Source organism: Coptis chinensis, chromosome 7 (assembly GCF_015680905.1).
Source record: "Coptis chinensis isolate HL-2020 chromosome 7, ASM1568090v1, whole genome shotgun sequence".
NCBI classification, from domain to species: domain Eukaryota; kingdom Viridiplantae; phylum Streptophyta; class Magnoliopsida; order Ranunculales; family Ranunculaceae; genus Coptis; species Coptis chinensis.
Genome location: NC_141462.1, coordinates 17,578,287 through 17,594,285, shown reverse-complemented (window position 1 = coordinate 17,594,285; position 15,999 = coordinate 17,578,287). Strand labels below are relative to the sequence as shown.

Sequence of the window (15,999 nt, the reverse complement as noted above, 5' to 3'; positions counted from 1 at the left end):
CTCCATACAAGCAGGAAGTGCTTTCTCTATGAAGGTATACTATTTCTGGAAATTTCGTAGTTGTTGATCGTTATATCTTTTGGAGTTCGATAACTCTTGGAATCAATTTACTGACGCCTTTTTTCTTATTCTTTTGGTGATTTGGTAGGATTTTATGGGTTTTTGTTGACATGGGTATTTTAATTTTGTCAAAACTTGGTTTTCATTAATGGGGTTTTGTTAACATTGGTTTTATGTATGATTTGTTGAATTCTCAGCTTATTGTTGTATTTGAATATAATTGGTTGTCTTTAGCTGTGAATGTAATGAAAGTTTTTGGTTTTCTTTCATTTGGTTGACGATATTGACATGAAGATGACCAGAATACATATGTGCATCTTAATACGATATTGACAACTACTCCCCACATGAAATATGGGAGTTAGATGATGAAATATGAGAGACTTTTTGATAAGCCGATAGCATAAAGCTCTTCCACCAAGTAATCAACTCAAGTGATTCTTGTCTCGACAATGGTGTCTAACATAGATATGTCAAAGTAATTTCTTAATCTTTTATACATTATTAAATATAGTCAAAATAGGTCAAACAATAGGCTAACTTGGCTATCAACCCCTTAACTTTTGTGTAGAGACGACATAATATCCCATGATCTTTGCCGACATTGCTTTTAACTTCAAGTACTTTCTAAGACACATTTTTTCACAAGAAGAATTGTTAACAAAGTAAATGACACTTAAATATAGAAGTTAGAAGTTATATTGTCTGTTTATATATATATATAATAGCAGTCCTTTTTCCCGGTCTCGAGAGTGTCCACGTAGGCACATTTTAAGTACCCACTTTACTCACGCAAAATCGAGAGAAAAAGAAACCGCCTTTGAAAAAAACTTCTCTCTTACCAACGAAAAATCAGGATACAAAGAATTTTAAAAAAAAAAAGAAAAACTTCACCAACCGTACACATGTTTGTATGCTCCACGGAGAATCCTTCTTCTTTATCCGGGATCCATGGAGTTTATGTTGAGATGGTTTCATATCTTGATACAAAAATGGAAGATTACCAATTTACTTCTCTAAAGAAGAAAAAACTTTAAGAGTAAGTACTTCTTCAACCTCAACTTCAGTTCGAGGGGTGTTCTCGAGTTTTGTTAGATTCTTTTACGATGGGATTGTTAAGCCACTACAATCTATTGGACGTTTCTTGGTTCGTTTAAAAAGATCGAGTGGTGGGTCTATAAATTCGACTCATCGCTTCCACGCCGATGATGAGATTGGATCATCATCAACTCATCAAGTGGTGTGACTCATCATACACCCACACAGGTGTTGAAGAATTTTAACGAGATTCAGTAGTCTTGAATTGGGAATTGGGGATAGGTGATGCTTTGTTTTATTGAAATTGCGAAATGATTTTGGTTCATCCATTGTTTCATTTTAGGCGCTGTTGTCGGTTATTCCTAAGGAGAATAATGTTACCGGGGCTGTTGGTAATAGTTCAAATAATAATGGGAGTATTCCCTGAATCGCTTTTATACAAATGGGGGTTTGAAATTGCGAGTGGTTTGGACTATTAGCTCTTTGATTGCTTGTTTCGCTAGGCATTATTTGCTACTGCCTATAATTAATTGAGCATCGACGCTTAACAGTTTGGTTTTAACCGATGCGGATGGGCAAGGGATGCTTTGTATGAATAAAGATCACCGGAGGAACCGAGGGGTGAAGCAAGGGAAGATGTGATAAAAAGATTGAAGTGATTATTAGCTGGAATTTGACCGATAAATTGGTTGTAAACTTCTTTTCGTTGAGGAACCTTAGCAGGAAATCTCTGAAAAATGAAAATTTGGGTTCTTTGTAGAGACTAGAGCAAAAAGTGCAAGAGAAGGAGAAAAGGAGTTGAAAAGTATACGGTCAAGAGTTTTATCATAGTAAGGAACTAAGGATCACCAAAACCTCAAGATATCTCACCAGATTACAAATCATATATGTGTCTATTGTAGCCATTTATTTATTTGTTTTCAGTCTTGATGTTAAGTTGGTAGTTGTTACTTTGCTGATTGCTCCAGGAATACATGATCGGAGATGATTCATATTAATATTTATGTTTTAGACTTCTCCAATTGTGATTGTATCGGCGGTAATTTTCATATGTGGACCATTGACAAAAATGGGATTTGTTTTCAGCGTTATCAGACCACTTGAGGGAATACCAGCCAAATCTGTATATAAATAGAGTAAATAAGTTCTGAAATCATTCTCAATAATTGTCGATAGAGAACAGTGAATGTTAAATTTTCATCTTTCCAGGTTTGGTTTTTATTTGACTTGATTATCATGATCTGCTACAAGCATGCGAGTGATGAACAATATAGGTTAATGTCAGTAGTGACAAATTAATGTCAGTAGTGACAAATTACCTTGGGGCATCTAGATCAGACTACTCAGAATATTACTTTGGATAAACCAGCACCCGCCTATCCGAAAACATGCAATGATCAAGAATTTTTTTTTAAAAAATAAGTGGTATACAACATATATATCTACTCTACTATACTGGAAAACCCTAGATTTATAACTCCATAATGCCAAGAATTAAACATGGCTACTTCAAAGCTTGAGTTTCCACCGATCCACGAATCTAGGCCACAACAAGGTTCTGGAAAACTTGGCAAGTGGAAAATCAATTTTATGTCAACCCAGATCAAATGTGTGTTGTGGTACAATTAGAGGTAGTGGTATGTGTGTGAGAACACGTGGGCAGTTACTAGCACTTTCACTAGACAACCCGGTCCCGGTTTCCAGTTGGAAATATAATACACACGTTAGAAACAAAGATGAGGCTGAATTTGGGTTTATTGTTGAACTGAACTTGGACAAGTTGCTAAGATGACATGTGAACCTGCAAAGAAGTTTACACCTAGATTGACATTGCTGCAAAAGACTATTTTATTTGTTCTACTTGCATGGAATTTCAGATTAAGTTCTAAGACGAAAGCTTCGATGAACAAGTTATTGGTTTGATAGTAATGACCAATCTGTGTTGCTTTAGAACGTTTAGTAACTGAACTTTTCTCGATCATCAATCTTTGCTTATCATGTTGAACAACATAAAGGTAAGGAAGTTTATGCTTGGTACATTAGTTGGTTAATTTATTTAGCAAACATTTAGTTCATCCGCCTGCTTTTATGCAGCCTTTCATTATTATATAAATGCTATATTTATAGTGTCCACGGAACAGGGGAGATTACTAAAAATTTGGAGAAAAAAAAGGGAAGTTTAACTCAACTCCACAAAACCCGACTTTCTTCTTCACGTAGGAAACCAATAAATCAGGACAGAAAAAAAATGGAAACAAAACCTACAAAAGAATTCACATACACTATTTAAAACCCATCGCACCTTTTTCCAAAACCAAGCAATGTGCTCTCCCATACTTGGAAGAGAATTCCATGTCTGACAAGCATTGATATCCATTGTTTCAGTTTCGCCTGATGATTCATCCCTCAAAGCTAGAAAATTAATTTGTTCATCTCTCTTGCGTTCGCTATTTCGGGAGATTCCTGAAGGTGGAAGTTTTTCACCGCACTCATCATGGTAATCAAAATCAGGTAGTAGTGTAAATAGCTTTGCAGATGCACTTTCCTTCAAGTTGGAGGAAATACTTGACTCTCTCAAGATTTGCTTTCCTTAGACATGTTTTTGGGTGACAAATGGTTGGTTATCTAAAAGCTTTTGGACCTCCGGATGCTACATCCATATAGGCCACGCTGCTTTGACAATCTCAGTTTATCACTATGATGAATAGGCGAGGAACATCGATGATGAGTGACATCCATTATTCAATCCATCCAGTCTTCTTAATTTTCCAGGGATACCATGAAGACGTTGTGAAGTCCCCAATGTTAAATTCATGTTTAACTGTTTTACCAATAGAAACAGGGAAACGTAAATTGCTTGGTGAGAAATCATTTAGTTGTGGAGTCCCACTCTTCCTCGCAGACCGATTCTAGCTTTCCGAATTCCGGGAGCCGAGATTGTCATTCATTTCCTTATTACGTAACAAATATGAAGAGTAGTTGAGATAATTGTGGTTTTCATGTTGCAAAGGAGTGGAATTAGTACTTTTTGAGGTGGTCTTTAGATGGGACCCGAGAACCTAAACCATCCATGTCTTTCTTTCTGCACACATAAGATTGGGCTTCCCTAGATTTAAGCATATATGGCAGAATCAGAATTTGACCCACAAAGGTTGTCCCGAAAAGGGTTAGAACAGGTAAGCCACTCTTCTTATCAATCGACGTTAAGGGTTTTGCCAACCGCCTCGACTTAGTAATCTAGCATCCGACCGCGAATGATGTTCCTTCGAGTAGGGATGTTGCTTCGTGGGAGCTAATCTAAGTACAAAGAGAGAGAAAACGGACTTACTTGCTTCCACAAAATAGAACCCGGTTTAAAGAGATTAATAGTTCGAAGTTTTGGTCTCATTCTCTCGCAGAAACGAACAAATCCTTTCAAGTGAAAATACTTCCTTTTTTCCACTAAAGTTGAATAGTGGATTGTGTCGCAGCTTCGATCTTGAGTTTCTTTCATCCGTAGCTTGCTTCCGCTAAAGCAATATTCCACAGGATCTCACAAGCCATTGATGCAACAAGATTGTCACAACGTTTGGTGCATCACTCCACCATCTATCAAGAGATCGATACATGTATAACTTCTCAACTGTTTGGCCAAAATCCTCTTCAATCTTCGGTAATTCAAAGGTAAAACGGATTTTACACTTGCAGATTAGAATGTAGATTTCCTCACCGCATAGAATCCGGTAGTGCATACAGCTGTTAGGCGTTAAATTTTGTCACCTAATATCAGATGTACTCAAGTAGACCTTAATACAGTTGTTGATAATTTTCATGTTCAACTAATTAAAACCTTCCATCGGGTGTTTTGTCTCTTTTCCAGGAGGTGCAACTGATGGTAGAGAATTTCAGCGTCCATCTTTCCAGAATGAGAATTATTTATCTCCAAATAGGCAGAACTGGAATCCTTGGGACCTTCCTGGTAATTATGAAACTTCGTACTTTTATTTTAGTTAGTAGTCTCGACTTTGTGTTGAACTCATTTTTTGTTTTGTTTATGCAGACAAATCTTGCGGGGATCTGGAATGGTACTTCTTTTGTCCAAGAGACATGACTAATCGTGCCACTGAAATTGGATATTGGAAGACGACTGGTAGAGATAGACCCATCTCAGAATGGCCCGCATTAATCGTGGGGATGAAGAAGACTGATTTTCTATTTAGGAAGGGCAATCCGAGGAGATAGGACAAATTGGGTTATGCATGAATATCGACTTGAAGTCAAGCAATTGTTTGACACCGATTGTGTCTCATAAGTAAGACTTTGTTTCAAATTTGCATGTAGTTATATTTCTTTGGTTTATGACTGCTTTGTCAAGTTAAATTGTTGTATTATGGTTAATCTAATATTAGAGTATGTGATTACGCTAAGTGCTATACTACATATTTTGCAAGCGATCTTTTCTATATTGTCACAAATGAGATATGTATCACTAGCACAAAGTACATAGAGCATATAGGCAGGCGGTGCCGAAGTCTGGCGAAGAAAGGGCAAGTTTTGTTTTGCTAGGGTCGCAGCAGAGTCGCCAAGCTTCGGAAAGCAATATTCCACAGATCTCACAAGCCATTGATGCGGTTAGGTGTATGCTATACCTTAGAATCACATCTCCCATAGATCACATGGCTGTTTCCATCCAGCTGGAAAATTAATGAATTCAAAAGTCGCTTTTTAAAACGGCTTATACTCATGACGAAATTTATTATTCAGAAAATCCTACCCAAGTCGCCAAGAGACCCCCATCACGCATAATGTTTGTATTTACTGCCTCAACCTCGGACCCATTCATCCTTAATTTAAAGCTTCTTGGTCCTCCCTTTACGATGTCAATCTAAAAGACAAAATTTTAGAAACTTCGGTGAAGTACCAAAATAAACCGTAAAGAAAATAGTTTCAATCAATCCCCGAAATAACAATTCATTTAAAACCTATATAAGAAAAGTACCGCGTACTTGCTTCCTTCGATGTTCAAAGAAACTTGAGAATGGACAAGTGATATGTGCTTTGCACTTAAAAAAGAGTTCATTCAAAGACTAATATAAATGACAAAATGTGAGGATTGCTTTAACTCATCTAAAGGTACTCATGATATAATTAATACCTTGGGTGGAATTTGCCCTTTTCAAGATAACCAACATAGTCGGAAGGATAAAGAAACTCCACTAACCAGAATTGCTCATCTTTTTAACCCATGAGTCGCTCCATCCATGAACAAAATCCAACAAGAGAACAACTTGAACAAGAAGAAACATTCCCGAGCCAAATTTCCATGCCGATTCTGCATTTATAGAAACTAACAAGAAAGCCAAATCCAAACTCAAATAAGGTAGCACATGAATGAAAATCTATAAGCAATATAACATACTTGAATACATACTCTAACTAAAGTGGTAACAAAAGTCAATCTGTAACCAACTGAACTTATCTAAAAGTAAAACAAAAATCTGCACCCAGTGGTCAGATATCAAAAATAATAACTCTCTCTCGGCTAACTAGGATTTGACAAAGTTTAAGCTTTTTTTAAGGCTCTAGATAACAAACCAAAGGTCAGAAAAACCCGACAATTTTTCATCAACTAGGTGTTCTATCAAACCAACTAATGGTAAAGCTCAATAAAGCGAAAAGGTAAGCACCGGTGATGGGTGTCTAAATCTTAATCTTGATGGGGCAAGAACTGCAAGAGAATACGGATATCGTTGAGCAATTAGACACCATTTTAAAAATGTTAGACATTGTTGCTTTGGTGGAGGTATTCAAACGTCGGTTATGTTTCAAGAGCTTAAAACCATTAAGATGTTATTCGGGGGTGTCTTTGAAGGAAATTACAAAAAAGCATTGAAATCATTAGAGCATTTGCATGAACTATTGGGAGCATTGTTTGTTTTTCCCATGTTTTTGGCAGCACAATAGTCAGAATCGATAAGTCTTGGATCGAACAAATGTTGGCCTGCCAATCTCCATGCCATACCTTACCAAACCAACATATCCAAGTTCCTCAAAACAGAATTTTGTCATGTAAAAACCAGTTTGATCACAGGTGATTGGCAACTCACTTGAAATAAGAACGAACAAAGGAATCATTTTGCTCTGTGGTCGTGCGCTGCCAAATAATCACATAGAGATTTCGAATTGCCCTTTCAAACCGTACCTCGAGTAACATCATGATTTCAGACCGAGCTCAAGGAAAAAGGGTTAGAATAAAAGAAATCAACATATTACCTGCTAAAGATGGAGGACATGCAGTAAGAATCCCAGTACGTCACAAAAACAAATGCTACTGATAGTCCACCACAATTGAATATGAAGTCCTCAGTAATCTTAATTTCCACAACTATAAATGAAAAACAAATTTAACATATGTGAACAGAAAAATAAAAAGCACTTTTTGGCGATATAGGGGACGATGTTAAGTCGAATGAATTTTTGAGAAAGGAGAATATCATAAAGAAATCCTTTTCGCAACAAAGAATCCTATATGACCTTTAAATACTATGAGGAAGAGCTTACCTTCACATAATGAGCAATCTTAACACAATAAACAGGAAATTCAAAGGTAAAATTTTAAGGCTCCTCCTCGCTTTCCAAGTTTTAAGGACCGCGATCCAAAGAGCATTTGTAGAAGAGTCTTTCCAAATGCATTTGGTCGTGCATCTTTTGTATTTGACTTTTAACGTAATCAAAGGGAAGATCAGAAGCGGCGAACAATCCCAAAACAGCACTTGCTCCTAGAGAAGCAAATGAAACAGAAATGTAGTTCAACAAACCAAAGAGCACAAATATGATTATTCCTTTGCACGCACATTAGACTACAAGAAACTCTACAAGAGAAATATCCAAACAAGATGATTATAGTGGGGTCACCAACCAATTTCGCTCAAACAACCATAAGCCACATCAATTTTTTTCTTTAACAAACTTTTGGAAGGCCGATGGTAAAACATGCAACATTCTCAACATGGTTCGCCCCTAATGCCATTCCAACTGCCCAAGCCAAGAAAAATCGAAGGCTATTATGTCTGCGAGAACCAAAGATCCCATGTGGATTTTAAAAATACCCACGCTCAAATCCTCCGAATTTGCTCCCGCGACCGCGGATATAAACAAACAAGCAATGTGCTCTCCTTCGTTAAAACGCAAGTCTACAAGATTGTCACAAAGTTTGGTGCATCACTCCACCATCTATCAAGAGATCGATACATGTATAACTTCTCAACCGTTTGGCCAAAATCCTCTTCAATTTTCGGTAATTCACGTGTTTTGTTGTCGTCTTTCGAAAGCAACCTCCTTGCAACCTCAAACAATCAATCTACAAAAAGACATCCACAGGAACCTCATGTTATGAAAATGGTGCAAACCGGAGACCAGACCTGCATACCCAAAAGGGCAATCTCTAATCTCAAGCTTCGCAATTCGGGCATCCCCGAAGCACATAAGTCGATTACCCGCGTCGCCGTCTCCTTCAAAAAGCAACCGATAGTGTACGAACTAACTTCCCATACTTGTCCAATGTAATAGAAGGCCTTATCGGTGAGCAAACCAGATAATGCTAACCTTCGAGAGCTTCTTACAGCTTCATTACAATAGCACCAAAGCCCATATCCATGGGTTCACCTGTCGATGGTCCGGTAGGTGTCAGCCCCATTATACAAAGATCGAAACACCACAAGATCGGGACAGTTCTTTGACATGGCCACAACAAATGCATTGGTCATTTTATTGCAAAATGGAGAATTGAACACAACTTCTTACAGCCTTCGAAATGGCAACAAGGCCCACTTCGAGATCTGGGAATCACCGTCCCCCCAGGGCAAAAGCCGGAAAGACCCGGTTCACGTGGGTCATCGCGATGATGTTGCAGCCACTGAAGCCCCCTTCATTACATACCATGTTGTATTTAGCCCTTATTCATTCCCTTTGTCATTGCATTTTTTCGCTCTTTTTGGTTCCGGATTTGGTACCTTGAGAGTTGGGACTGGGATACTTGGTATTAGGTTGTTAGCTTCTAGCTAACTTACCAAGAATTGTTGTAATATTTGTGTGACAATATTAATTTAGTAACTATTAAGGATCAAAAAAATAAACAAAAACACAATATTGACTCTAAGTAGCATCAATGAATAAACTACTGCACCCTTTCATTAGCAATCATTCAAGTCGTGTCGACCTACTTTACCTAATCATTGTTTAAACCCCGCCTTTTTTTATTCAATTGCCTTTTTCAAATATTGTATTCTCAAGCTTTAGATTTTTGTTCCCTTTTTACAAATGGCACAATCGAACTCATTGCTAATAGAAAAAAAAAAAGGTCGCACTTACAACCACACTAGCTAATACCACTAAAAAAATTTGCGCTTATACTACCACCAAACCATTATCCCAACCGCATGAATATGAAACAATCAAACCTTATCACCCTGAACAAGATCACAACCGCTGCCATAGGACCGTAAGCATAGAGTAGGCTAAACCCTTGAAGTATAATGTCTAACAAGGAGCCTCATCTTCGAAAAGGATGTTTCTAATGTTAAATTTTACCTCAAATCTATTTCCCGGTTTCCATCAATTCATACCTTTTCTACTCTCCAACAACAAACTCGATGCTGTGAAAAATATTTCTTTTCTTTTCTTTTTTTTCAATCAAAGCAAAGCAATGAAAATAGAGAACATCTGATATCTGTGTCAGTCTAGAAAACTCGAGGGAAGTCTAACCAGCAAATAGCACATTGGTGGAATGGAACACAAGACAGCCTATTCAAATGACGACAACAACAATAACAATACAAATACAAATATTAATAAGAATAAGAATAATACTAAAATTAACAATTCTAAGTAATTTCAAAAATTCTTGAGCCAACTTCAACTTACAAATGATTCTTTGTGGCTATCATTGTGTAGTCGGCAATCACCGAAATAATCAATGAGCTTTATCTTTATAAGGCAGTTAGGTAGGATAAAAGTTCGCCACATACAAAAATGGGGAACAAAATGATTATAGACCAAAGATTCACATATACTTTCTCGATAACTCTTTCACATTCCCTGGTGCTCACCGAAGGATATTGATTACTTATGACTCAGTCGAACCGAATCAAAGAGAAAATCTAGGCCAACATTTGCTTGCGTACATTATGTAGTTAAGTGAAAATTAGATCAGAAACAGCTCCAAGAGCTACCAATCACAACTCCTAAAATTCTAAATGAACCCTAGACACTCCTTAACCTAAATATACATTTGCATATAAAAAAATCGGCTCGTAATCAATAGATGGAATCTTTTCACTTTCAAGATTCGAAAGGAAAGCCTCATTATAAGTGCACATCATCATCGTAAATACTAAGATGACAAGTTAATCCACCTCAATGTCAAAGAAGCACATCTCTACTATACTTTCTAATGGAGGAACACAAAAATACACACACAACAAAGAATTCTTTTTCAGACTATACTGGGGGCAATCTATGGTGGACATAGAAGATTGGCCTATTTCATGTCCCGACAAAAGCGGGGACTCCACTAGATCGCGAAGGTGGAAGTTACTTACCAAATATGAGATGATGAGTCGAACTACTTCACTATTGAAATTGAAGTCTTTAAGTCAATCACATTCAGGTTTGAGGTGGGTTAAGATAAAAAGCTTACAGGGGGCATACATTCGGTCTTGATGAAAATAACCCACAAAGGTGATCCTTACACCCAATGACCAAGTATCGAGCCGTACACTATAGTTGCCTGTTCCAATGGAATCATCTTTCAACAAAAGTAACGCCATTGTGACCCCCGCAAGTTGGAATTACCAGTAACTCTGGACGTAATTTGATATATGTGTTCTTTTGGGATGAGCTAGAAATAAAATATTAGTTTCCTCATTTTAATTTTTCCACTGGTGCTCCCCCTTTGTACAGTTTATTTCAAAGATACTACTTTCCTCTTCTTCTTTTTTGTTTGTTGGTGCTCCTAATAAATTTAGTGGAGGCCATGAAATTTATAAAACTGGCATTTGCAGGGGGTGGGGAACACAAACAAAGTAAAAAAGGTACAAGCACCTTATCTTAAATAGTCAACTCCGTGCCTACTCCTTCCAAAGAGATCCAATTAACGAGCCTGCGACAAAACATGCCTTAATCTCAGCCCCTTTTTCCGTTTCTTCAGGCATGTTCGAGCGTGAAGCAGGAAGTGCCTCAAAACAGAACAATTTTTACACAGATGGACGGACAACTGGACAGGAGCTGGATGCATAAAAGAAAACATAAAACTTGGCAATCCTATAAGATCCTTCAAAGGCAAATAGACAGATACAAGCTGCTGAAAATGTTGCAAGCAATGAAGCCAAAGTAAATTTCATCAAAGAAAAATAAAACAAAGACTTAAAACTGGAAAGTGGAAACAACGGTTTCACACTTTCACAACTTCAAAATGGGCTAAAAATATTCGACTCTAAAGTCCGAGCATACATTAGTACATTTCCCCCTTTTTTTGTCTTTCATTTCTTTTTTAGTCTTTGTTTTGGAGGAATGTTGGCAACGTATTAAATATTCTATTGACCAAGACTTCGATTGCTTAAAGTGTAACTATCAATACCAATTTTATCAAAGTGACATAGCGTGAGGCGTGAGCTCTTGCCGGATTATTGATCCACCTTTTTCCACACGCAGATAGAGCTAACACTTCCTTGAGTTCGAGACCAAAGAATAGAGCACATAACAATGCAAACAACTACCATTTGGTTGGTTGAAGCGGGATACTCAATCTGAACGATTCATGTCGCCTTCGTTCAGACTTCAAATGGGGATACTTCATACTTTGATATAGCTCAATCAATAAGTATAGTGATCTGTTATAATTAACAATCGCTGAATGGGATGCACAAGGACTAACTCAAAGCTTCGAGAAAGTAGAGGACTCCCCTTGGGTGTGCCCAAGTAGAGAGTTCTTAACGCTTTTAGTACTCCAATTCCTATCGGTTAATATACTATAATAACTATGTAGCAAATAGTCTATGAACAATAGAAGAGGTTGGGCAAAGGGAAACTAGCACGTTTTTTTGATCGCAAGGGTTCCTGTGACAACAAAGCGGTATTTAATAATGTATAATAAAACCCTTGCCTACCGAAAGTTGGTCCGTTCCCACAAAATAATCTAACTCTACCAAAAAGAATCCTATTAATACTTAACTTCCTAAACAAACCTATCTATATAAACACAAAACAAAAACACTAATTAGGGATATATAAAAAATAATAATCCTATTAATACTAAACTTCTAATGACATAAGAAAACCTAATCAATTAACCTAAACAAACCTATATATATAAAAAACCAACGATCCTCCTAACACAAAACAAAAAACACAGTAAACTATCCGGTTTTTCTTTTATTCTCGATTTACATGTTGAATTCGATACATTAGTTTTACATATATAACTAAGTTCTTTTTCTTTTCTTCATTGCATACAATAGAAGATATTCAATAAAGGCTTCAGAAAGAGTTAACAAATATGGATAAGGTAAACTATTTTTTTTTACAATATCTTATTTAATAATTTTGTTGATTTCTCTTTTATGATTCAACTGATGATAAAAACAAAATTAAAATATTAAAGACAAGTCTCAAGTTGAAGCTACCGAGTCAATCAATCCAACACCACAATTAATTTTTCTTAAAAACTTCAAAGATCAAATCGTCCATTATATAATTTACTATACTCAACATATGTAAGAAATACTGCACATTCGAGGATTGGGTCATATGTATAACTCTTATGCTCCATCTTTTAATTTGTGTCAATGATGTGTATGGATATAATGAACTCAACAGAAAATGTGTTCAAATAACAATGTCCAAGGATCAGTCGTAAAGGCTTCCACCTATGGATTATAAAGTATAAACCACCACAAGTTTCTAGGTTAACTAATTAAAACTTATAAATCAGAAAACGATGCTTACAAATCCTCATGAAGATAAGCAATACATCCACCGAAAGAAAAGTCATCACCAATAGAAACAGGTGCATCAATCAAATAATCCCGGAAAAAATCAATAGCAATTTCAGGTTTCAACAAATAATGAAAATGAGTGAAAAAACTAATACCTCTTTGTCTTCTTTTTTTCGCTTTAGAATTCATGTGGGCTTTTTCCTCTCAAAATTGAATTTCAATGGAGAAGCTGAGAATCTAGAATGTCGAACGAATGGAGACGAAACGATACATTAGCTTAAGCTTGAAACGCCATGAATGTTGAAACTTAAAGAGTCATAACGTTTCAAAAAATACGAAATGAATTTTCATGGATAGGATTTCTTTGGTCTCAAGTTTTTATCAATTTCAAATAATCGAGTGGGTCGTGTGTAGTGTAGCAGTCAAATTTGAATAAAATTGGAAATACAATCCCGCTTAAAACATATGTTACGAATTTGATGGGCCTAGGCCCAACAAAGAAAGTAAAAACATAGAGGTTTCTAAAACCCAAAAATTTCTACCTAATTAAAAAAAAAAAATCTAATTTAAAATAAGGTGATTTAGTTTTAGGTCGTCCCAATAATATGGGTATTTACGTTAGACCCACATTTTTACATTTTTTAGCTTTAGGTAACCCTATCGTTAGTTAACCATCATTTACCAAGTTTGACCGTCTATTGTGGTGTGTATGGTGTTGTGCCCTTTCAAAATGCCACAACTACCACTCACGTTTTACACGTGCCCACACCATAAAACTCAAAATCCACATTTCAAATTACCCAACACGTGTCATAATCTTGGGTCCTAATAGAGTGGAAGCTGGAAAAAAAGAGAAGCTCGCTGTTCCAAAATATCAAAATATAAGATATATACAAAACTAGAACCCTACTAAAAGTGAACTTTCAATCACTTAGTAAAACATAATCTATTAACCTAAAAAAAACAATTGAACTACACATATCGAAAAACCAAGTAGCCTATTTTCTTCATTTTCTCCATTATTTATAATTATTTATTGACTTCATTTTATTATGTCTATTGCAGATAATGGCGTATGAAAATTACAGCTTATGTAAAAAAAAAATGTTAAAGGAAATTCTAGAAACAGGACTTAACATTCAACAAGATCCGGTCTACAACACAAAATTAGAGAGCGGACGATTCAAAACCACTGTAACATTAAAGGTACCGAAAGACTTATTCTTTAACAATGAAGACATCATAGTTAAAGAAATTGATGGAAGCACCACATATTCTGTTGCAAAAGCAGAAGATTCAGCAGCTTTTCATGCAATACAGTTTATAAAGGATGAACGTGATATGGAAATTGAAGACTTCAATTTCAAAGAACTTATGAAGAAAAAGAATAGAAGTTGAAGAGAAACATAATCAACTTGACATCCTCAAAAATATTATGCTAGATTGTTTGGTTGATGATAAACACAACAAAGATAAAATATATTATCTCAAAGAAAAAATTAAAGGAATGAAGGGCATGGAAAGTTCCATAATAAAGAAAAGAAAACCATGAAGATTAGTACTTGAATACCAAAATTTTATTATGTTGGTCACATAGTATTTTTTTTTCTGTTAAACGCTTATTTTAAACTTTAGATATGCATTAATTTCATTTATTTACTTCATTTGTAGCAAAATAATGTTGTTTTGAAATATATTAAGTAGTTAATGTGCTATTCGAACTACACCATTACAAAAAGAAGTCTTCTCGATTTCAATCAAGTTCATGCCCTAAAACGAATAAACCTAAAAATAGATTGGACATTAATCCAAATTTATTGGAGGAAGCAATGAAAAATTAAATCTTGAGGATTCAACATCATCTCCCAATAAAAATAAAAACATATTTAGAAATATATATGAGCCTAAAAGAATGCCTAAAGATCAAGAATAGTGCTCTTTTATCCGTTTTAGCTTCAAAGATCGTGGAGCAAACCATTTCCCATATACTTTACCAAGAGCAAGCTATATCCAATAATATAAACATATGCTATGGTGTAAGTTTTTTCAAACTTGCAAAGTATCAAGACATATTACATTTCAAAACATAAAAAAAATACCCTCAAAAAACATAAAACTAACAACAACTTTTAAAACTAAGAAAAAAAGAAGTTAGTATTTCTCATTCCAAATCCATAATCTGAATATTACTACCGATGCAGTCCACTACTAAACCTCAGAACAAACTTATTATGAGTAGTTATTTTTATATTATTTATCTTATTCCTTATATTGTTTGTTTAAATCAATTTTTGTCACTTTTTGGATGAATGTATTATTATTAGCATTCAAGAAGGGAAAGAAATAACAACAGAAACGATTACAATGTTTCTCAGAATTCAACTTCTTCAGCTCTTTCTCAACATTCCATCTCATAAGGATTAGTACACCAAACGGAAGTAGAAATTCATAGAGCAAGACTTTGGGAGCAATTCTGCGTTCAAAATGCTGAGAATATTGAGGTATCTTTTTTTTTAATCATCCACTTCTTCTGTACTTTTGTTACAAGGAAAGATCAAATTGCCTTTGCTTTCGAATCCCCACTTTTTAAATCATTGTATGAAGGATCTAATGCCAATTCGAGGTCATTTCATCAGCACATTCGGTCATACAATGCGTGTAATGCTTTTACAAGTCTTGGTGTTAATCCAGACATGCGTGTATTGCATGGGCGTGGTCCAATATCATTTGTTATAAATGAAATACTCTACCATAGAGTCGATCATACATAATCGAAATAGCAAATGAGATGCATTAATAACATTTCTTTTCTTAAATACATGTTGTTAGTTGCTCTTACTTTTCGGCCATTATAAAATTTTATAAATTTACACCATTTACATTAAAAAACTGAAAAATAACATCATTTCCAATCAACAACAAGTTCTAT

At 35.6% G+C, this 15,999-nt stretch overlaps 1 long non-coding RNA gene across 1 annotated transcript; it reads left to right on the top strand.

Moving 5' to 3' along the window:
- Positions 1-4,614: 4,614 nt before the first annotated feature.
- On the top strand, positions 4,615-5,247 carry LOC147486363 (uncharacterized). Its single transcript, XR_015203212.1, has 3 exons — positions 4,615-4,761; positions 4,958-5,056; positions 5,138-5,247. It is a non-coding gene; the product is annotated as an uncharacterized LOC147486363 (long non-coding RNA).
- The last annotated feature ends 10,752 nt before the right edge of the window (positions 5,248-15,999 follow it).